At 39.7% G+C, this 22,314-nt stretch overlaps 1 protein-coding gene across 1 annotated transcript in view; it reads left to right on the top strand.

The window, feature by feature from the left end:
* Positions 1-22,314, top strand: part of KCNH5 (potassium voltage-gated channel subfamily H member 5) — a 161,674-nt gene that overhangs the window by 85,575 nt on the left and 53,785 nt on the right. The gene's annotated exons all lie outside the window — the stretch shown is intronic.

The following is a 22,314-nucleotide window of genomic DNA, read 5'->3' as shown; positions in this document are numbered from 1 at the left end:
TGAGAATTAGAAAATGCTTTTATGCACATACCCAAGTGTATTCCAAGGGAGAACAAACTTTTCCTGATCCCAGAAGTTACCGTGAGACATTAAGGGCAGGAAATGTAGGCAGGCGGTGGCAAGTTACCTTACCAGGGGTATCAATGGCTTAGATGAACATTGAATTACTCCTATGATGCTTCTTGTAAACTTGATTATCATATTATTGTAATAATGTCCTCTGGGAGGATCTGAGTTAAGGAAGGTTTGCATGTGAGTTGGATGTTAAGGCTCAGGGAGTAAGAGGAAGGTTTGGGTTTGAGTGTGCTTTGCCTGTATTTGAACCCAGCAAGGAACATAAATTTACTGACCAGCACATAGTAGAGACCAAGGATGCAGAGGTGAAAGCCTTTGCATTCTATCATTTCTCTCCTTTTAAGCTATTCAGTTTCCCACAGTGCATCAGTTTTTAAACTGAGACTTTAGTTTACAACATTTTAGCCCCTTTCATGAAGGTTTTTATTTTTTCTTTGACTTTTCCCTCTTTTGCCAGTTTCATAAAACCACCTGGTGTTTACTTTTTGTCACTTTGAGTGCTCACTCCTTTTCTTTATTCTTGTTCCCTTCTGTGTGTCACTCTATGGAAATAATCATGTTATTTGGAAAGTTCATTTGAAAGTTGCTTGGTTTTGTCTGTGGTGAGTTCCATGGCTGGCAACCACAGTAAGGCATGGAGGTACCATGACACCCTTGTGCACTGGACATTAAGACTTGATTTACCAAGGGCAGAGTGAGTGCAGGCAGCTGGGAATGTTACTGACTCCCAACATCCACATGGACAGTTTTGTGGGGATGTGCTGTTGTGCAGCTGTGGCCTAGAGTTGGTTTTCAGGATAGCCTTGAGCTCAGAGCGTCGTAGTAACTTGTTTTCTGGGCTCTGTAGTGATCTGGTTTTTGTTTCACCTTCCATATAGTATGTAGGGGGTAAAGGGTAATCTAATTGAATTTAGAATTTGATGTTCAACTGCTCCTAAGCAATTATTCCTGCAGACAGCAGGAAGGCATTTTTCAAATGCTGATTTATTTTTTCCTCTCACTGTGCTGGAAAACTCACAGATTACTGCTTTACAGCTTTTCTGTTTGCTTATCCCAGCTTTTGATCAGCTATAGAGCTACACAGTAAAAATGCTGATGAGATGTTCATCCGGAGTAGTGAACAAAAAAGAGGAGGAAATGCATTGTCAAAATTGTTCCTGAATATCTTCTCCTTCCTTTCCATCCCAATGACTCTGTTTCCTAGAAGCTAACTCGCCTGACTTGGGGTAAAATTCATCAGTGCAAATTATCATTACCATTATTATTTAAATAACACTGTTTAATTAAAAAGAAGATTTTGTCTGTTATTCTTCCACCTCTCCCTTTTTTTTTTTCTTCCTCCTTTAAAAAAATTGAATGCCAGCTCTGTATCCACTCAACAGCCTCAGCAATTTAAATATTAAGTACCTGACCATACACTGACTTTCAAAGATGATAGATTGGAACAGCTGTAATGCAAAAAATCTTTGGAAAAGCTACCCAGAACCAAGGATGTCAGTGCTCCCTACATTTTAGTATCTGTCTTAGTGGTGTTTCATTTGTTAAATGAAAAAGCAGTGGTGCTGATAAAGATAAGAGGCCTGATGTTAGAAGTCTAATCTGCTGGTAAAGCTGCCCATGTGTTTTTGATGTTCCTGCAAGTGCCATGAATGCCAGGAGGAAGCCCCAGCCTCATCCATGCTCAGCAACCACTGATGGCTCAACTGGGTCACAACCAAGGCTTGTCAAAGTTGCACCAATTCGTTTGGCAGCTTTGAAATTGCCAGGTGGGGAAAGCTGGAGCAGGAAAATAGCATGATGTGTGTTGGAAGATGGGTTATGAAGAAACTGAGGTCAGAGGGGCTTTGTGTGCATTCGAAAGCTGAAAGAGGGGAGAAAGAGGGAGAACAACATTTAGCAGATGATTAAGGGACACTTGTGCTGTTTGTATGCCCCAGTGCTGAAACTGTCCTGGGTTAAGGGAAACTGTGTGACCTGGCTTGTGAGAGGAGGGCTGAGCTGTATTTCTTGGTAAGAAAAGGGTATATACGTGTCTTTCATAAGACATGTATGAGATGTAAATATACAGCACTATACACAGTGCATACAGAGACCTTCTCCATGCATGCACAGGCAGACTGGCTCTTTAACCATGTCCTTGACCACTGTGTGAAGCTGAGGGGTCATTTAACCTCTTCCCTAAGATGATGTGATAGAAGTTGGAAAGACTGTGTCTCTATAGTATGGGAATATACAGTGAAAGGAGGAGAGAGCTTTGATATGATGACAAAACCATAAATGCTGCATAACCTGATGTCAAAGTAGCTTAGATAATTTCTTAAATAAGAAGATAAATTGAAATGGACTGTATTTGTAGTCTAATGGAAGCAATAGCTTAGGTATGCTGAATATGTTTTAATTACAGTTTTCCAGGATGGTTCTGAGCCGAGAGTTTTCTTTACGCTTTATCTTGTGACAGATGCTTTATAGGCATTCCAGTCACTCAAGCTGCTATATTTAATGCATATATTACTGCTAACACAGAAGGTGTTAATACCCAAAATGATGTTTCCTTTGAAAAAGCCAGCAGCATTTATTCTCACTCTTTATCTTTAATGTGATTGTCAAGATTTTGCTATGTTGGAGAGGGAAATTATGACATTCAAGCCACCTCAGAGTAATAATTCCATTAGAGCACTTTCCAATTCCTTAGCTATGGCCTTGCCTTCTTTAATTAGCAGAGAAATTTAATAAAGATGTATTAGTGAAAGGAAACTAATACTTGGAGTGTTATCTGAAGATAAAAACAAATACCTGCTTTACTGTTACAAGGGTGAGTAAACATGGACAGCTGAACTGGATCCACAGGATCTTCTCCAAGGATTTGTTTTGAACGGTGAGCACCAGAGGTTACAAAAATGCCCCGCCACAACAAATCTAAGCGCTGGCTGAAGCTACAAACCTTTTAAATTCTGCAAGTGCCTTTTACCTGCTTCCTGGATGGGAGCATGGGCAGAAAAATATGGAAATGGCCAAATGAGTTTGGCAATATCTGGTGAATTTCTTGTTGAACATGGTGGGTATCTGAATGTTGAAAATCCTGGGAGCAGAAGCTTATAAGGCAGAGTGGCTACGAGGATCCTCTGCCCAGCTAAGACCCACCACCACAAGTGCAGTTGGAGTCAGTAGTTACCCTTTGAAAGGAGCCAAGGGGGGTTCACTGTGACAGAGTCACTACCCTCCCTCTACTGAGGGGAAGCTGATCAGAATATTTCCCTAGAACCTGGGCAACCATCCTTGGTCTGAGGGACTTCAGTCCCTCACCTTTCACCTTCTAGATGTCCCAGGTCACCTTTCCATCTTATCCCTCTTACTACACCTTGCCCTGGCCTTCCCTATTTCTTTCCCAGATGAACTGATTCCGTTGTGACTAAGCCTGGTCACTCTTCTTGACTCTTTTTCCCACATCCTTCTAGTTTCAGCAATCTCCAGTGATTACAGGTCCCTTTGTCTGGTCCCTCCCATATCTTTGCCAGCTCTCTCAGTCTCTGCAGAAAAATAGCACAGAAGGTGACATGAGACTATTGAGATTAAAAACAGAAGCAGCTGATGATTCTGAGTAATTCCATGGCTGGTCCTTATTGTAACACAATGATGGAGGCATCAGAATTTGCTTAACTTTTTTGGCTTGTGCTTCTTCCTTGGGTCGGTTCCGTGATGTCCAAAGACCCTAACAGTGATTCATTTTTCACTTTGCAAGGCACTCATCCAAGTGAAATTCTGCGTCCTGAGTGTTTATGCTGAAATACTCTGGCGTGGGAGCAAAGCTGTGTGTGCAGACCAGTTTTGCCTGCAGTACCCTGCCCTGGCTTCTTTTTGTCAAAAAATTTCTATGACTAAGAGCATTTAATACAATTACATAATCACATTAGCAGAAAAAGTAAATTTTTTAAATGGAATGCTTCTTCCAAAATTGGTATTTTAAAATACACTTGCTTCTTGAAAAATCAAATTATCTACGAGGTATTTTTTGTGCAAATGCTTTCTATTTTGAAGGGTTTTTTTCAGCTTTTGCAAAAAAAGTTGAGTACATTAATGAGCAATTGAAAAACATTCAAAAATGCTATAGCCATTTTATACTCCTTGTAAAGAAGGGAGAAAATAAAGAGAATGTTTTCTATTCAGGAAAGGTATACTTTTTTTTGCATAAGTAATGACCTTTTATTTTTCAAATGCCTTTCACTCTATGTTTACTGCTATTTGTGCTAAAAGGAGCAACTACAGTACCTTTCTTGAGAAGAAAAGCCGAAAACAGGCAGCTTAAAATAACCACAGTCAGGTGGTTGTTGGGGATAAGGGCAGAGAGGAGAAGGTTGCACCTGTGTTTGCCATCCTGGTGCAGCTGACTTCTTAAAATCTTTGATCACTTAGTTGGTCATTTCTTTCCTCAGTCAAAAATAGTGCTTGGCTAACAAAGCAAAGCACTGCTTAAAATCTTTTACCTTTCTGTTTTATTCCCTCTTCTGCTGGTGCTAAAATCAATGCACATCTCCCAAATATGTCTCTGGAGTTGCTTGGGGCAAAGGAATCACTCTGCAGGTTTGCTGTCAGAATCATGTTAATTCAGCACCTCCAATAATGCAGATAATGTGAAACAGTGGATTAAAAAAAAAAAAAAAAAGTGAAACTTTTTGGATTCTTAAAATAGGTGGCAGCTTTTCTGTATTGATTTTGGATGGATCATGAAAAGTTCATGCAACAAAAGTAGAAGGATTCTAAAACCATTATTACCAACAACTGGGAAAATTATTTCCAATGAAACTCAGTCCTCATTCCTCATCTTTGCTCTTCCCTTCCCTAACCTTACTTTTCCCTTTCCTTCCCAAGGGACTTTTAAAAAGAAGTTCTGTCAGCTCCTAGGAAGGACTGTTGCAATCACTGGAGTTTGATTCTGCTGATTCCAGGTTTATGTAACTTATGTCTCCAGAACGTCTATTGTCACTTTTCTCTCAGTAGAAGATATTACACCTAATACAGACTCTTTTTATCTTTTTTTTTTGTCATTTAAATAAGATACCTATAAATTTAGAACCTGTTAAAAATTATTTTTAGTTAAGAAAAGAAAGTGCTGGGTAATGTTCTTAATGTTCTTTTTTTCTGACCAACTGCTGGTTACAAAGACCTGATGAACAGCCTATAGAGCCTCTAGTTCATCAGTGACAGCACAGTATTAAGTCATCTTTGGGATCCATGCAGAGGACAAAGTCACTGCTTCTCTGTGGACAAGTGTGCTGCCCTTATCATGATTTTAACAAAGAGAAGTTTTAATGATCCAGTTTCTACTTGAAATAAAGTAGGTGAAACATAGTGTGAAACAGACTTGCTTCTGAAAGACTGTGCTATATATTTTTAGTAGTTAATACTGAGAAGTACTGTTTTTTATTTTTCTCTGAAGGAAAATGAAAAATATCATGTGGATAGTCTTGGTAAAGGTGTTCAATAGCCTTTCCCAGATGTCATCTTAGCCTGTGTGAGGACCATGAGATCAAAAAAAAAGTTTTCTTCTTCCAGTAATTAAGAAAAAAATCAAGATATTGGATGAGCAGTTGCTTTCAAATTGCTCATAATAATTTAGTACTAGACTGTGCTGCAATGGTAACTTGCCTGAACATCCTCATGAGTTTAAATACAAAGATATTCAGTGTGGCCCTCATAAGTCTGAATGCCCTGAATGCAAATACCATTGGAGCATTGCAGAAATCCCCTACTATCAAGTAAATTGACAGATTATTAAAGCGAGTTAAAATCTATGAGGGAGAATATTATTTCAATAGAAGAAGCTAATTTGTCAAAGAAAGAAGCATTTAACTGATCTTGCCAAAACATCTTTTAAAAACTCTGTGTCCTCTTCCTTCCATTATGTCTGATAAATATGGGACAAACTGACCTATAAAATTTGTCATTAAGCATCCTTAGCTTGGAGTTTTTTATTGTTTAGTGTTACCTAGTGGATATAAAACAGTGCAAAACCAATTAATTTTAATTCCTATCACCATAACTCATCCCCACCTGCCCAAAATTTTTAAACCCAAAAATTATTGTTTCTTTCCAGTTTGGACTCAAAGTTTCCTGAGAAAAAAAAGAAAGTCTGAGCTATATCAATCTCTGCATATTTTTTTTATGGGCAAAGGAGATAAATTTACATATATCTATCTCAAGGTGACTCTTTGTGGTGATGCTGGTGTTTTCCTGCAGCCTGTTGTGTTTAATGTCCATGCACTTGGTACCTGTTAATTAGGAGACTGTAAGGGGACGTGCTTTGCCACGTGGGCTGCACACTGACTCTGGGTGACATTCATTTCTTTGGGCTTGTCAAATTATGGAGCAATTAATGACTGTCTGCTCAAGGCAGGAGGACATTTGTGGGGTGGGCACAGATTTGCTTAAATTGTCTGTGAGTCCTTTGCAGGGTTGAAAGGATCATTTCTCACCCTCTGCTCAGTCCCCCTCAGTGTATGTTCTTTGAAGTACTAATTGTTGGCTGATTGCTTGTAGGGGATGAACCTGGAAATGGGCTGTCTGTTCATTTTGTGTAAATGAGATGGGAGATGGGTGAGCTCTTAGTAATTATAATCAGTAAATTGTAGGTTTTGACAATTTTAATTTGCTGTTGTTTTGGTTACAGCACTCGGAAATGTCTTTCATAAGTGAAAATAAATATATTAGCTAAATAAATCAGTCCTTGAATCTACCATCAATCTGAATAATTAAAAAAAATGAAATTTCATAAATAGCCTTATGCCTCTGAAGTGTGAAAGGGAGATAACATCAAGGACTTCAGACACAATGTTGTTATTTGACTTGTTACTTAAGATTTCATTAGCTTATCCCAGACTTGTGGATGAATCATCATCAACAACAATAAAAGCAGGTTTTGCTCAGCAAGTTTGTTAATAATGTATAAATGAAAATAAATGGATCTTTTCTTACCATAAAAAGCTTGGCTATTCCCAATCTGTATCAGATGCATATTGAGTGCACAGTTCTGAAGAGCAGAACCACAGATCTAGTGGTGTGTGTGAATAAAAATAATGGATATAGTTAACATTCTGTTTTGCTAACAACTTTCACAAGGACAAATACAGTATGAGGGTGGTCCATGCTGTGTATTTCAGACTGCCTTAGGTACAAATTTTGGTCCTCTAAGTCGAGTCTGTGTGACAAGTGTTGTTTGACAGCTGGACTAAAGGTGCTCTTAGTGTTCACTGTGTAAAAAACCCGGCTGGATGGCCAGGCTCAAAGAGTGGTGGGGAATGGAGCTACATCCAGCTGGAGCTACATCCATGAGTGGTGTCCCCCAGGGTTCAGCAGTAGGACCAGTCCTGCTTAATATATTTATTAATGATCTGGATGAGGGGATTGAGTGCACCCTCAGTCAGTTTGCAGATAACACCAAGTGGAGCAGGCATGTTGATCTGCTGGCGGGAAGGAAGGGTCTGCAGAGGGATCAGGACACACTGAATCCATGGGCCAAGGCCAGTTGTATGATGTTCAACGAGGCCAAGGGCTGGATCCTGCCTTTGGGTCACAACAGCCCCAGACAGGGCTAGAGGCTGGGAGAAGAATGCCTGCCAAGCTGTCTGGTGGAACAGAACCCAGGGTTGCTGTTTGACAGTGGCTGAACATGAGCACAAGTGTGCCCAGGTGGCCAAGAAGGCCAATGGCATCCTGGCCTGTATCAGCAATAGTGTGGCCAGCAGGACCAGGGCAGTGACTGTCACCCTGCACTGGGCACTGGCAAGGCTGCACCTCAAATCCTGGGTTCAGTTTTGCACCCCTCACAACAGGAAGGACATTGAAGTGCTGGACTGGGTCCAGAGAAGGGCAACAGAACTGGGGAAGGGTCTGGAGCAAAAGTCTTACAAGGAGCAGCTGAGAGAGCTGGGGGTGTTTAGCCTGCAGAAGAGGAGGCTCAGGGGAGACCTCCTCACTCTTTACAACTGCCTGAAAGGAGGTTGTAGCCAGGTGGGGATCGGTCTCTTCTTCCAGGCAACCAGCAGTAGGACAAAAGAAAATGGCCCCAGGTTGCAGCAGGGGAGGTTTAGGTTGGATATTAGGAACAAGTTCTTCACAGAAGTGATTGTCAAGCATTGGAACAGGCTGCCCAGGGCACTGGTGGAGTCACCATCCCTGGAGGGATTTTAAAAGACGCGTAGATGTGGGCTTGGCAGTGCTGGGCTAATGGTCACTGACCTCAAAGGTCTTCTACCACCTAAATGATTCTGTGATTGTATAAAGCTGTGAAATCTTGGACAGCAGCAGAAGAAAACTTTAGGGAAAAAAAAGTTTAGCCCTATTATTCCAGTGAAACCTGGCTGCAAGGATTAGATCACTGATTATTTTTTTATGGATGTGTGCGAAGCTAGGGAGTTGGTGAAGGCAAGATGTTCTGTATAAATTCTTCAACAAGATCCAGGAATGGAGAAATATGGAGTAATTTCTTTGAGTGTCATGGCAACCAGCTCTACTCAGAGGAGGCATCTTATCAATTAGGTTAAATAATTAGGAACAACATTGAGTAAAATGAAGAAAAACAGCGTAGAGTCATGTCAGGTGGGAGGCAGCTAAGCTACTAAACAAAATAAAAAATATACTATATCACTTCTGGAAGACTTCAGCAGAGGCTGAAAGGAGACATGGAGAGGAGGAAGAAATGGAGAGAACTAATGAGATAGGAAAAAAAATGTAGTGGAAACTTATTCAGATAAAATAGAAAGTATTTGGGAAAATCCTTAGTTTTGTTGAAAATTTATTCTTATTCTAAATTTCATAATTTGAAAAAAATAATTAATATACACAACAAATATGCCCCTGTTTTCAAGATAATTAATAGTCCTTTCTTACTCATTCTCTTACTATGCTTTTCAGATTTTTTTGCACTACAAAGAAACTGGAGAAAAATCCTTCCCTTGGTTTTCTGCTGGAAAGGTTTTAAAAATAAGAGAAAACCTTATTTTGACTTTAAAAACTTCACTTTGATGGTGGAAAAGTAGAACATAGTAAAAAAAATAAGACTCTTGACTTCTACTTTCACTTTAGAAGATTTTCTACAGCTAAAGATTCTGACTAAGATTCAGATTAAAGTGTTACTTTTTTTTGCTAAAGTTTTTCCTATTTCACTGAATTAAAAGCAGCTAAATAACAGAATAGGGAATAATAATTTTAAAAAACAGTACGTCTCAATTTTATAAAATATTTCATTTTGGATTTTCTAATAAAAAATAGAACAGGGACAATTGACACAAATTATTAAGTATGGAATGAAATTGAATAATTTACCTTTCTTTGTAAAATGTATATATTAATGTGAATTATGAAGTGACTGTGAGGTGATGATGATTATTATTATTCCTAGTTCTTACTATGAATAGGCATGAAGAAAATTAAAATTGTGTCCCCAAAGGCCTTTTTCCCTGTCTTTGGGAAATTTCTCCTACAGCTTCTCAAAGGAAAAGATACTCATACCTGTTTATTGCCAATCCTAAGACTCACTAACATCAGCAGCTATTTTCTGTTGACCTCAGTGAATTATGGATCACAACCTATGGGAAAAATGACTCCAAATTAATATCATTAAGAACTGAAGCAGGTTAGCTTGCAAATTTGGTTCAAAGTGTTTTTATTTAGGTTAGGTAAATGTGTTTTAATGTTATGCTTACTAATATGTACTTGCAGGAATAAGCACTTGCATAAAATGAGAAATATGTGAAAGATTGTTTCGCCCAAACCATCAGTAGAGGAGATGAAGAGTCTCTGTGCCATAGATAATAAATGTATGCCTAAAAAGATTAAAGGAAATATTTGCAATTTGATCAAACAACTGTGGGGAATAAAATGAACTCTTTTGGGATTAGGTTTGCAAAACTGAATAAAAAATTTAAAGAAAAGATCTTTGCAAAGTCAACTACAATTAATAGTTCAGTATAAAATTAATGTACCATGCTGCAGAGGCTTGGGGAGAGGCAGGCTGGAAGGCCTGAAGAGATGTGCTCATAAATGGGTTGTTGAATATAATTTTCATTGGGTTCTAAGGCTTCCTCCTGCAAGGCTAACAGTAGTTTTTTACTCACAGAAGTGGTCTGTGAATGATACCTGCAGGTATCAGTAGCACTCGCTGGTTTGTATCATTAATGCAGAGGGACTAAAAAATGTGAATATACTGTCAAACTCCCCATTCCACGTGCAGTGCCTATTCTGTCTGTAATTTGAGATGTCATTGTCCCTAACAAAGGACATTAATGGTATACATGCCCAGCTATTAGTGCCTTGCAACAGCTGAAAAGCAAGTGAGGATGCTTCATGTATTGGTAAAATAAGTGGGAGGAGAGACCCTGCAGTCATTCCCTCAGCTGTCAGAATATGAACAAATACATCAAAGGCATCAAGGTCACTTAAATTAACCTCTTGCTTTTGTAGCTGATCTTGCTGGTATGTTAATGACACATGTGATGGTGACACTGGGGCTGCCAGGCTGGAGGGTTGAATGTGTATTTTAGACATTCATTTGCTGCTAAAGAGTTAATGTTCAAGAGACATCCCATAACTGTTATAACTGTTGTGTCACATCTTGATAACTTTATTCTGTCAAATCTCTCATTTATTTTCACTGGACTTTTAGAGTTGGCTTAGTCACTCCTGGATAACATCCAAGAACAACTTTGTCCTGCTCTGGGAAATAGTCAGTCCCACTTGTAGTAGAAAGATGATAAAATCTTCCCAATTTTCGGGACCTAAGCTGTGATGCTAGCATAAACCTAAAAAATTTAAGAAGCAATTTAGTTTTACACAGACTTCTTTTTACCTCATAGTTGTATCTAAGTGCACCTTAGGAGAAAACTTAGCTTAGGGAAAAAATCCTTTGTGCTGCAGCTCATCTTTCTGCTGAATCCTGAAATTAGGGTTTCTGGCTCGATATAGCAACCCCACCACAAAAGTGATTGTGAAAAGGAATGATGAAATTCAGTGTCAGTACATGCAAATGAATACATGTAGGCAAAAATTAGCTATCTATACCTATACAATGGTGGTTTCTAAATTCACAGTTACCCCTGAGACTAGAAAAGTGTCTTTATTTCCTGACATCTGACTGTTACTGCTGATAGTTCCTTGAAAATATCAGTGTAATATTCAGTATCAGTAAATAAAAGGGAAATGGGATTCTTGGGCAGGTAATTGAAATTAATGTTGTTGCACCACGCTGCGCTGGTCTGCAACAAGAGGTTGTAAGATTAAAAAGGGTGTCTAAAAGGTGACAAGAACGAGGCATGGAATGACGACTGAGAAAACCCTGTGGGGCATGGCTTAGAAAAATCAAGAGTGGTGCAAAGGAGGTGGAGAGGAGCAATCACTCACTTTCTGGAAAGGGGAGCTGGGGGTGGCCAATGGGCAGCCAGCCTTGCAGAATAGAACGACAGAATCCTTTGTCACATACTGTTTTGGTGAGGAAACAAAAACAGAAATGGGTTTGTGGAAAGGTGTTAGATATTGTTGGTGGAGATGGTGGCTGATACATACCATGGTGTGGATGCAGTGGGCAGTTTAGAACTTCCCTGGGCTCTGGGTTCATGGAAATCTGAAAGGAGTATCCCAGGGCAGGGGTGCACTGTGCACCCTCTTCCTTGAGCTCTTATCCTAAATATCAGGAAGGTGCTGCAGTCAGAGGCTGGATTTTGGCTGGGTGGGCAATTAGTGTGATGCTGCATGTCACACTTATCACTGCACACATCTCTGTGGCCGTATGGATCCTGGGCATCTTCCAGATGGTGTCTGGAGCTTTACAGCAAGAACACCATTGTCCCAAAGAGAGTAACTTCACTGCAGCATCCAAGAGCAGAATAAAAGGATTGTAGTGAAACAGGACATTTAAAAATGCTACGAAACAGCCACCAGAAAAAAAAAAAAAGAAAAAGCCTAAGGAAAGTGATAAAATACACTCAATTATTCTCCTCAGATACTCTCCAGACGTCAATGTAATTTCATTGACTTCAGTGAAATTAGTGTTAATGTAGGAATGGAAATGCAGCAAATCTAATTCCAGCATCTCCTTCCTGGAATAGTGAGCAAGAAAACAGAGAGGTAATCAGATAGAAACAAGTGCTGATCAGAAGGAGTTGGACAGGGAGGAGGAGAGCTTCAGGAGCTGCTGCCAGGAAATAAAGATACTTTTGCAGTCTCACATAGTCATGGAGAGTTCAGCAATACATGTACTGAGGCCAGAAGGAAAAGCCAGGGTTTTTTTGTTTGTTTTAGTTTGACAGTATATGCAATCTTTTGTTGTTCTCTTAAATATTCTCTAACCCCCTGTGCCAGGACAACATCAACGGCTGGTAATGTTTCCAGGAATGTTCTTTAATTTTGATATTATGAAAAAGGAAATGGTGGAGAGTTGTGGGACTGGTGAAAAGAGGTGGAGGTAATGTGTGTGATATAGTATTTAGACAGCTCATTTAATCAGAAAACAAATCTGTTTGTAGCCTTTGGAGTGCTGATGTCCAGTTCTATATTTAAATATAATAATGTAACTGTCTGGCTTTGCAATCCTTTAATAGACAATGCAAACATATTTTTGGGGTGTTTCCTGCCATTTTACCATGCCATTGCTGTTCATCAGGATGGTTTGTGGCACTTGCAGAGGTGAACACGCAAGGTGTCTTCCTAGGACCGTAGATGTTCTCTGAAGTGCCATAAAAACTACCCAAATATACCAAAATTCAAATCAACACTGTGTAGGCAATGAAACCCTCTCCTAAGCATGTTCACACAAGCATCTTCCCCAAAGACTCTTCTCCACTGGTAAGAAGTGGCTTCATAGTGGCAATGAGTGACACCAATGTGTCAGGCTGGGAGGTGAGTGTGGTTTTAATACATAAAAGGTTAATTGGTAATGCTGAATGCCAAACTGAGAGGCCAGTTTTTTTCCCCCCTTTCCAGAAGGATGCAGTACAGAGTAGGACACATGATTTAATAGAGTATAAAAGTGGGAAACGTGCTTGTTTGCACAGTTAGGTTTCACTTTGCTATTGACTGTTTTACGAGACAACCACCGAGGATGCTCTGAAGAAGCTGTCAGGCTCTGTGACAGCTCAGCATCTGCCACAGCTAAATCAATACTGCGATGAAGGACAGGTTCCCAAAGTGGATAATCAAAGTAGAGTAAAGCTAATTCACCTTGAAAGTCTGAAAATGTTAGTGTGACATTTTTTAGACAAACCCAGCATTTTTCCAGCAAGAGATGAGAGGTGCTGAGGTCCAGCCCTGAGCTCTGCCCAAGTGCGGCCATGAGTGGGAGTGGGGAGCAGGCTTCACACCAGGCATGTGCACAAATGTACTGATAAAATGGAAATCTGGTGCTAATAATTTGGGCAAAAAGGAGTTCGGATTGGCCCTTATTGCTGGCAGTGTGGTAGGAACTCATGGCTTGGTTTTGTGGAAAATATTTCATTATAATATAGATTTGAGTATATGTGTGAAGATAATGAATGTTCCACATTTTCTTAGGCTTTTAAGACTTTTTTTTTTTGCATAAAAATGTGATTTTCTTTCATTTTTCAGGTTTCTAATGTTTAAAATCAAACGTCTGGAGGGAAAATGTTTTGCTATGGATTATTTTAGTTTTATAAAACCTGGAGGTGAATTGTTTCAACTTTTTTGGAACTCTTCCCCCCCCCCCCCCCCTTGGTTTTAGTACAAACATGTCAGGGAAGGGAAATTTAATTGGGAGATACTCTGTCAGCATCACATGGAAAATTTTGGATACAAAAGTTTGCTAAGCTCTGTCTAGAGATGCTGAATTTGCAGGATGCAGAATTAGAGGGAAAATGCTTCTATAGATGACTTAGGTAAGTAAGAAACGTTATCATTCAGTGAAGCAGTTTTGTGGTCATTTTATGAAGCAGAGTTATTCTGAAAATAATAGGATGGAAACATCATCTCCAAATTCGAGGCTTTTAATATTAACAGTTAAGTACTTTATTTTGTTCCTAAGAATACTCTGTAATTACTCACAAAAATCTATCCTCACACAGAGTTCAGGCTGAGTTCTACTGAATAAAAGCAACATTGCTTTACCTGTTCTCTGTCTCATTAATATTTTAAGACAGATGCAAATATGCACTGTTATGGTAACAGGTGTGTTTACCACATCTCTCAGGGCTATGCATGGCTTGTGTTTTATAGCTGGAATCATTTGCTCTATTGTCCCAAATCCATTCTTATAATTTGTGCCGAGATAAAGCTGAACGTTTAATTAAAGGAACAAGCAAAGTTAGATTTTAAAGAAGTAGAAAGAATGAGCAAATTAGAAGACTGAAAGGAAAATTATCAGCAGAAAGTCTAAGCCCACTGATATTGTATGTTCACCTTTGCACTGACATACAGATGTAACTGTGTGTATGTACATGTATATGTATATATATGTGCATATTTGTGAGCATATAAATCACACCAACACATAGATTTATACAGCACAAACTTTTGCACAGGCATACACAGAAAAAAGAACCTAGGAGCAGGGAGCTAGAAACATCTTTTAGTACAGTCTAGTATTCTGAGGGTGTGTTTACAAATTTCCCATTATATTTTAACAAGACAGGCAATTTAGGTGGTGTTCCTCAGTGTGCAAGTGATGTACTGGCATCCTGCCTCCAGCAGTATTGCTGTCTTGGGTTCATCTTAATGTGACAAGAACTCGATGTCCCACTAAAAAAAATTCCTTTAAAAGTATTAAAGGCAAAAAATAAAATCCAGCAACAAGCTGTCAGGTTGTTTCACACAGTGACACTGGCAGCTGCCAACTTTGCTCAGAGAACTTTTCTTCTGGAGATGATCCCTTTGGTTCCTGTACTTCATTCAGTAGTGCTGGAGATCCTTTGTATCCTGTGCTTGTTATTGGTGACAGTTTTGACACCGTGAGGCACAGTGAGGAAGGCACATGGGATGGTTTTGATCCCAGCTCTTAGCTCTGGACAGTAATAAGGGTGAGGGCAACAGTCTGGGAATATTTCTTTGATGGAGAAAGGGAAGATTTGTGTGATAGGTGGATGACTGTTTGACAGACACAATTCAGCTTTTTCTGAAATACTGGAGAGATTTGCATGGAAATGAGGCAGTGTTAAAGATAATATTCAAAATGGAAAAAATGATAAGGAACGATCGAGCAAAGTGTGCTAAAATGGAGAGGATGATAAGGAACAGTGGAACAAAGTGTGCTAGAGGCGTGGCTGGCATTCATGGTGAACATAATTCTCATGAATTTTGGTCAACTTCTGCCTCTCTACTTTTCCTTTGCACCCACTGTAATTCCTTTAGGGAAGTGGTTGTGTTTTAATTAATAGGACTTTGTGCAGTGTGTGAAATGTTGGACGTGCCATTTGGCAAGGGAGTGATGGGTTCCTGAAGAAACAGGAATGATGAAGCATTGGTATAAGAAATGGTTTCGCTCATTTCACTGGTCAATTCTTTTCTGTGTTTGTGTCATACTGTTCTTATAAAAGGAAACTTAAATATTCCACCCCCAACTGTCACCACCAAAAACTGTGACCCACAAGAACCAACTTCCACTGAGTATGAAATATGTAAAAGAAGCCCTAATCAGCCTCTTACTTCAGAGCTCTTAGGGAAAGAGTTTCCAGAATTAGGACCTCTACACTGCAAGATATGGATTTTTCAGCAAAGTGATGTTTTTACCACTCAGTGAACACAGGTTACTGCTATTTGTCTTGCTGCCTGTTGTGGTGTAATTGGCACCATTTTTCAGGCTGTGCCTTCCCATATGATTCTTAACACTCTTGACTAATGTGATAAGGAAGAAGCAGACCCTAGCAGTCCCAAGACATGTAAAGCTTTCCAGTGGAACGAAAAAGAAGAAAATTAAATGCAAATTCCAACAGGAACCTCCTGAACCTGTGCAGGGCTGTATTTCTGGTGGCTAGCACTGTTTCTCAGGAAAAGGAACAAAGTAATCTAATAATGTGAGGTGGCTGTGGAAGGGGATGTTGAGGACAGTGTGTGTGAACTTTGATTTGAAGCTGCTTAGCATCAGACCCAGGAGCCCTTGGCCCCTCATCCTCAGGTTGTTGAAATAAGTAATTTTGTTGTCTATGCTGCTGAATAACCTCAGCCAACTTCAACTCTTGTCCGTCACTGCTACAGGACTAGAAGCCAAACAGATTGATAGCTGTGGGCAATGGTAGCCTTGATTTAAGGCCATGTTTTGCAATACCATTTCAACCAGTGTTGGATTGCAACTCTGTGCAAAAATACAGCTAGTCAGCTCATCATACCTGCACAGTGGCAAGGCATTGGAGCTCAAAAGTAAGTATTTTCTATTAGCTGAGTATGCTCATGAAAAAGAAAAGCTCCCAGTTTCACCATTTAAAAATTAGTGACTGTACAAGTGCAGTTGAAAACCCTCATTTTAATAAGAATTTATGCATAAAGTATGCCAAATGTCTTAACTGCCTCCAAAGCAGCTGTTCTACTCTTCTGTGCAGTGTCCCCTATAAAAGGAAGAACAGTGACTGTGTGTTCCTACAGTTTACTACTGATAATCATCTTATTTGCATAATTATTTTGTTCTTGTCAAACAAATGTCAGACCTATCTTTTATTATCATTATCCTCTTAATTTAGAGTTTGCATTTCTATAGTATCGGGAAGGTGTTGGGTCAGGAGAATGGGTGTCAGCTGTATCCATGGAGGAACTGTGCATCTCACATGGCTGCAGTGTGGGATGTAGGAATGTAGGGGTGGTCCCCACCTCCCTTTGGAGGCAATGCAGGACACACATCTGGATGCAGACACTGTATGTCAAGCCTATAGGCCAGGATGGTGATGGAATCAGACTGGACATGATGGGAATTTGCTCAGACAACTGTGTGCAACTTCCCCCCCTGATTTCAGCAGTCAGACGGTTTTGTTGAGAAGTTCAGAGCTGAAGTTCTTTGCTTTTCCAATTAGCTTCTTCTCTGCAAAGTGGGTGTAAAAATGCATTGTTGGGGCATATAGAAAGATAAATATATTGGATGGTGTGGCATGGGGTAATAATATGGCTGCAGGAGTAACTGGAGGAAAGTTTCTTTTTATGCTCTGAATGCTTTTGGAAGTAAAATTTGAAAGCTGGTGTACTCTGATGTTGGTATATCCTCTCTGTAAATGAGGAGTAATTGTATTTTAGGACACTAGTGTAAAACTGGTGTCAGCATTGCTGGGATGGAGGAGGGTATTTTAACAGTAAGATATTTGTTGGGGCCAAGGATTCAGAATCCAGGTTGGCCTTTTGAAGACCTGTAAAATCGTGGGGTTGTGTTGGTGCTTTCACTTGCACAGCTGGCACACAGGAGTGTCGCTGCGGGGCGGAGGCGGGAGGCTGAGGCTGGCATCAAGGAAGTGCCATAAAACAGCGATGAGGGAGGGGCCTTAGAGGAATTGTTTTGTTCCAAGTAATACACTTTGTTGAAACATGCTGGTGGATTTGAAGGAAGCTGTTTCTGTTGAGAAAGTGGCAGCTCATTGCTGCTGCATCATCTCAGTGAGGCTGTTCAGCTCGGGAGACGGGCACTGCGCTGCGCTGACTGGTGTTGCACAGAATTGTGACTGCAGAACGTTTTGCAGTCTGGTCAGATGTGTTAAGGTGAGGTGGAAAGAAATAACAGAAAACTGCTCAGCTTTTTAAATAATAAATCAGGCATTTGGGTACTGGGTTTCTCTCTTATTATATTACTGGAGTTTGTATCGAATCTCTCCTGGATGACAGAACTTTAATAATATTAATCTAAAAATCCTACGGGAATAACTAAATCCAGAAATTAACTGAAGAAGAACCTATGGCTAGCTTCAACATGCAAAAATGAAAATATCTATTTTTCCAGGATGAAGTCCTCATAGAATCATTTAATTTGGAAAAGACCTTTAAGGTGAATGAGTCCAACCATTAACCCAACTCTGCCAAACCCACACTAAACCATGTCTCCAAGTGCCACATCTACATGTCTTTTAGATCCCTCTAGGGATGGTGACTCCACCACTGTCCTGGGCAGCCTGTTCCAGGGCTTGACAACTCCTTCATTGAAAAATTTTTTTTTCCTAATGTCCAATTTAAACCTCCCCTGGCACAATTTGAGGCCATTTCCACTTGTCCTCTATCAAGTATTGGTTGCTACTTGTGAGAAGAGACTGATACACCCTCACTAATATTCTGCCTTACAATTGAAGTTTAGAGGAACGTTGTATATGCTTGGATTAATAGTAGTCTAGCAAAGAGCAAGCCATAAGGAAAATTAGGTCTCTCAATCAAGCCTTCAATTCCTTGAGGCAGATGTTCCTATCTGGACATATTTAGCATACAGTCAGGATAATAAGAGATTTGAGATGCTTTGGGATGATTTAGGTAACTCTGAGTCATTTTTTTCAGAAAGTTCTGTATTTTTAAATAGGCTAAAAGATTTATGTAACACTATTGCTAAATCATTCAGAAATGTTTTATGTTAGTACAAATATAGTAACACATTTTGTATGTAAAAATGTATAGTACTTATGTCCTTGCATGTAATTTTGGAGAGATTTTCCACACTGAAGAGTAAAAATAGAAACTGAAATAACAGTTGGACCATTTACCTCACCTTTAGGACCGAGAAAAAATATTTCTGCATCATTACATCAAATTGATCTCTATAAAATCTAGTGAAGACTGTTTCAGATTTACACACATAGAACAATTAAGTAAATGAGCATTGCATGACAGTAGGAACATAATAGGAAATGTTCAGAGAAATACAGGTCATTAAAGAGAAGGTAAATAAATGCGGTTTGACCTAAGTAGTCGTTTCATGAAATTGGGTAATTTCACCTTCAACCTCATCTCTCCTGTTTATTGTAAACTGAGAGACTACAATAAAACTATTAAAGTGTATGAATACCTTTAGAGATTTCTTTAGAGATTATTTAAATACTTTTACTGTCAAGACAGGCACAGTATTTTATTTTCTTTCAGAACCTTTTGCAAATGATCTTTGCTGCCAATTCCGCCTGCCAAAAATAATTAAAATACAGCGAAAGCGAAATGCCTTTGGTAGCACTTCTCTGCCTTTGTTGTTTTAAGGTGAGGTGCAAGACTTACACTTGTCGCTTCGACATTAAATAGGGATCCTCTGAGAAATCTTCACTTGCTAATTATGGGCAGTAAGAGTCATTGATGGAGAGCCTTAAACCTTTGAAGGTAACAGCAGGATTAAATGCTCGTGTATCTGTCCATAGGGAATCCAACGTGCTCCCTGAGCAGAGACATCTCTGCCAACTAAGGAGCTGATCCAGATCACTGTCCTGTTCTGTCCCATCTCTGTCATATTTGCAGCCAATGCACTTATCCCAGCCTAAAGCTGACTGGGAAAGAGCAGAAGCAGGTAACTTGTATTTTTAAGGCAGACTAACCTCTTCTCACTAGACCCTCCCAAGCAGAAGACCTTTTTGCTGTCGAGGAGTGTTAAAAGAGGTGTAAAAAATGCAATATAAAATACTTTTTTGATATATTTATTATTTCCTTATCAGCACCAACTTGTTTTGTTGCATACCAAGACATGCATAACAATAAGTACTAGTTTTCTATAAATGACCTTCTTTTCTAGTTATCAAATAGAGAACAGGGATGGGGAGCAGATTTACAGAGAAAGGTGGATTTTCCATGCCAAATTATGAAAAATCTTCTCTTCCCCAAAAACCTGCAAACCATCCTCAGCTGCTACCAGCATGGGCATAGGGAAGCACCACGAGTGAGGAGAGCCTTTGAGGTGCAACTTCAAAGCTGTGAAGATCTAAGAAGGTTCCCTTTAAATGTTTTCCAGAGGCCCCACATAGAGTAACCTCTGAGAGAAGTGAAGGATTTGGATGGACTCAACCATGTGTCTTTACCACATCCAATAGAAGGCAAAGGAAGGCTTTGGTTCCCAACAGAGGGATAATGCTGGGTTTGTCTGTGCAGACCCTACAGCCTGTGGGCTTGTGGGTTCTGGCTTGATGAGGTACTGCTGGGTAATGCTTACAGGGATTTTGCAGGCTTGATCCAGTGATTTATTCTATCCTTAATTTCTTGAAGAAATGTGCATTTTTTTCTGGTACAACTTTCCAGGACCCTGTATTACGAGGCATAGAACTGAAATTTCTCTTCTGGCTGTATATTTTCTACAAATTGTCTCTGCCAGGAGGAGGATTTAGGCACCAGTTGCTTCAGACAAGCTGTTTTCACCACAGCATTCTTAGCTGTTTCCAACCTGGCAGGTGTCAGAGTTCAATCTCTTTTTCCCAGCCTTACATGGCACTGTTATCATATTTTCAATCAGCCTGTTTCCTCTGTGTAGGTTTTCATGGCCAGTTGGGTTGCAGGCATTATATATGTATATGCAGTCTAGCTGTCATTGCAGGCTTGCATAAATTCTACTCAAGCAGAAAGACAGCATTTTGGGGGCAATTAGGGCTTCTCTATAGATTTATAGTCATAGCCATTTGCAGAAGCATCTAACATCAGAGACAAGGTGAGATATTGCGCCCTCACATACCTGATGAGATGAGTGCATGATAAATCAGCAGCTGTTCTTCAGAAGGATGAGGGATGTTGCACTTAGGAGAAGTGACACTTCATCAAGTTTGTCCTACTGCAAAAGTCCAAAAGAACAGAGAAAGCTGAAGAAAAAAAAAAAGTCAGGTGGCATTCATCCATCTAGGCTTTTTTATAATCCATATGCTTGTACTCTGAGTGTTGATATATATCTGAATGGATACAGAGAGAGAGAAAACCTTTCAGTAGTTCACAGCAATCAGTAAAACAAGGAAAAAACCTACCCTCACAACAAGCTTTATTTCTGAACATCACATATATTAATCTGCTGTGTTTTCTAAAACTGAAACCTCATGTTCATTTTTGCTATACGTTGTGTGACCTTGTTTCATATGATCTTGTATTTGTGATGAACTTCAGCGTCTGATTTTTACCTGGACATGTAAAAAGCACTGTGTGAAGTGGAAGTTCAATTTTTCTATTAGGCAGGTTTTAGGAAAGCACCGTGTTTCTTTGAAAATGCCACCTCTCAAATAGGAGTGATGAACAACAGTAAATTACTGTGAAACAAAGTGAGTTTTCAGGAATGAGGTAAAAATGGATTGGGTAGAGGGAAGACATTATGCACTGAGCCATAAAAGGCATTTTTTCCTTTCACACTGGGTTATTTCTTGCCACTTGTAGGCTGCAGTTGTTTTTCAGAAAATGACAATATGGAAATGCATAGCTGATAAAGTACCTCTGAGCAAAGATTATTAAAAATGACAGGCACATTTCTGTGTATTTGATAATGTCAAGAGTAGAGGTAGTACAGCACATTGGTATTATATCAGAATATTTCTCTTTTCAGCATAATCCATAATGTCTGATGTAAGAATGTAATCTTGGGCTTGCTTGCAAGAGTAATTTTGTTGGGACTCAATAAGGCACCTAAAACTTGCTTGACTTTAGGAGCATCTTTCGGTCCACCATTATTCAAGACAGCACTAGTAAAGGTGTGCATTTAAGTTTTGGCTTAAACGCTTTGCCAAATTTAGGCTTTAGAATTTAACTGCTCTCCATCCATTAGTGCTCACTGTATCACATTTGTAATAGTATACTGAAGTTGGTGACTTTTCAGTTGGAAAGGCTTCCTTTAAACATGTGATCTCAAATGCGGCCTGTGATTTTTTTTGGTGCTGCAAAACTCTACTGACTGAGACTTGCAGAAACATTGGCATGTTTGGAAAGAGAAGAATCAAACCAGAAGAGAAGGTAACTCTAGGAGTGGGTTTCAGGTAGTACATCCTAGTCTACCATGTCCTCCTCCTGCCCTAGCCTTCAGCATTGGGACTTTCTATTGTTCACTGGTCCAGTTTTTCTCTCTTTGGAATCATTAGTGATTGGCATCTGGAGCTGGCATCACACAGCCAAGTCATCTGCTGGGGCTAACTGGGATATTAGACTGTGAAATGCCACTCTGAATCTTTCTTGTGAACTTCTTGGCCTTTGACACGGGATCCATTTGTATCATTATCTCCTTGCCAGGCTTCACGGGTTCCTTTCTTCTCCATTTCATTCCATCTTCGGGACTGAGGCTGTTCTCTACTCATAGCACGTGGCAGTCTTAAAGGAGATCAACATGGCTCCTTGGATAGTGCCTTCAAAGTTTACTGT

This window comes from Manacus candei, unplaced genomic scaffold (assembly GCF_025592945.1).
Source record: "Manacus candei isolate 608988 ecotype Guabito, Panama unplaced genomic scaffold, ASM2559294v1 h1tg000113l, whole genome shotgun sequence".
Classification (NCBI taxonomy): Eukaryota; Metazoa; Chordata; class Aves; order Passeriformes; family Pipridae; genus Manacus; species Manacus candei.
This window is presented reverse-complemented; position numbering and strand designations above follow the sequence as displayed.